Genomic DNA, 2,693 nt, shown 5'->3' with positions numbered 1-2,693 from the left:
GTCGCCTCGGACCCCGGTGCAGCCCCTGCCCCCATGAGCCCACCCACGCCAGCCTTCCCGCCGTTTCTTTTCACTTTTACTAAAGCCCTCAAGAGAAGGGCAGACCTAACTAAAACTGCAACAGTTTACATGTTTCTTGACATAAAATAAACGTTTACAGAAACGATTAAAATATTATAAAAAGGGGGATTTCACTTAGTTGCCAGGCAATTTTTTAAATTTTCTTTTAGTTTAAGTATTAAAATATAAGTAAAAATAATAATAAAAATCAATAAAACCTATCATGACATATTTAAAAAATTAAAAATGACAAACCACCAATGTACTAAAACTTTTACAAAATAAAATATGAAAACAAATACATAGTAAATACATTTAAAATATTACTACAAATATATCAATTATAAAAACTATAATAGTGTATGACACTAAAATAGCAGGCAAGTTAGGTTTTACTGCAGGACATGGATTGCACTTTGACCAATGCAAAATTTAGCCCAGCTTTATTCAAAATTATTTAAAAGACATAAGCTGAATAGAAAAAACTGACCCCTGATGGATTTTGGCAGCATTTTCTCTGTTTACAAGTTGACACACCTATTTACTTTGCTTCCGTGACGATGCATGATAATATCATTTTATTATTTACACTTAGGGTTTTTTTTCCCAGCTCTTTGTGAACAACATTTTCGATTTGCAGCTCACCAGTTGAGAACCACATGCCTATACATATCAAATATAACATTTTTAAACCTTAGTAGGATTGGGGGTGAAATAGTAAACTAAAGATGTTCTGGTGTAGCATTTAAAGGTGTATTTAAACAAGAGGGACATTTTAGATCAGACGGCAGACAGATTTATTTGGCCTACTGCTTAAAGACACCTGTGAGCACATATATGGTTTAAATGCATGTTCATTTTTGCAGAATACATATATGTCCTATTATCTGAATGCGGTTTGGTAGCATTTGCTTGCAAACCTGTTTTGCCAGACACTCTGGAGAAGCCTCTAGACTGCTGCTCCTCTCATACAAGTCTTTGTCTTCCTTTCTCTCTGGCGCTGTTGAGACGGTGGGACACAGGGTGGGCTTTCGGCATGTCTGTCTGCCTCTCTGTCTCGTGAGCGCTCTCCTTTTCTGACAAACAAAGCTGCATGTAAATGTTCTTCTAGCAGAAGCCGATGCATTTCTGATAGGCAAAGCATACAAAAAAAAAAAACCTCTCCTGTTGTGTTTATTCTCTGCAGTTTTTACCCGGGTCCTATGAGCACAGTCTTACAGACCTGTCGGTATATGAACTGCATCGGCAACAATATCATTGCAAAATTTAATAGAGATGTCAATGGCAATTTTCACCCCTGGTACTGTATTAGCTCATGTTTTCCTACTTTTGTTTAATTTCCAACCTCATCATTTGAATACAGTCACATGTCGATCTCAACTGGCTCCTGTACACACCCATATAGAAATATTTATTGCGCACTTTGACTCAACTATAGAGCTTTTGGAGTGGCGTAATGACCTCATATTTAGCAACAACAGAGTATCCAGACAAAATAAAGGGTGACATTTTAGAGAGTCCAGACCTCCGAGTGCTCATACGTTGTTGTTGGCTGACGGACGTTTTGGCCTCCTTCAGGAGCGCACACAAAGGGAGGAAATATCCTGACCCTTGTGGTAAGGGACGGTGCCGAACCAGCAGGAAGGGGCGGGGCATTTGAGCCGCCACTCACTTCCTATGCTATTTATCTGATTGTTTTTCCCCCCAATGCCAGCGATCAGCCCTGCAGCTGGGCAACACGGCTCGACAACACTGGCACGCGCACAGAAACACAAGCCTGAGCTAGAAACAGGACAGGAACAAACACTCCCTAAAACAAAAACAGCCCAGAAACTTCAGAGCAGAAGCGAAGAAGCGAAGAAGTAAAATCCTATTTGTTTTCTACACAGATGAACTAACTTTGGCGTATAGATAGCATATTAACATATACTTCCTTCAGAAGTCACAGTTAGTGTTTAATAGCCAAATCCTCCTCAGATTCACAGCTAATTAAAAATGTATTACTTTAAATTATGGACTAAATGCCTGTTCACACCAAGAATGATAACCAGAGCTATAAAATGATTAGGCTAATCATTCTAATTCTAAAACGGCCTTTGACCATGAAGCGAGCATTACCAGTATACTTCCGCTTTAATGTTATTCTGGAAACATTAATTATGACAGATACAGTTATTAGATATTTATTATGCATGTTGATTAGCCCAATGATAATTTTTTGTGCAACTATCATTAGGGGGTGAAATGAAACAATCGTATGCAAATGTCAAAAATATTGAAAATATACTATCTTTGAGTATCAACACACCGGAGGTTATACATTTTCAGTGTAGAGTGTGGAGTTACAACCATATGTGTATGTGGTAATTTTAGATCTGATCTGAGATTTGAATGCAGTTACATATTTGACCTCCTGCTGCTAGATGATATGTGATCATCCATATGTGACCAGATGTGATGTTTCTAATCAAAACTATGAGCGTGTGTTAAGTATTACCAGCATATTTTCACTACAGCATTATTCTTTAAACATTATTGTTAAATGGTGGTTGTGAATAATCCAGGCAGAAATTAGTATTGCATAATTATTTAGTCCTTTACTCAACCTCAAGCTATATAGGTGTATATGACTT

This window comes from Barbus barbus (assembly GCF_936440315.1).
Source record: "Barbus barbus genome assembly, chromosome: 3".
NCBI lineage: Eukaryota > Metazoa > Chordata > Actinopteri > Cypriniformes > Cyprinidae > Barbus > Barbus barbus.
The sequence above is the reverse complement of the archived record's forward strand: the minus strand, read 5'-3'. Positions refer to the sequence as shown.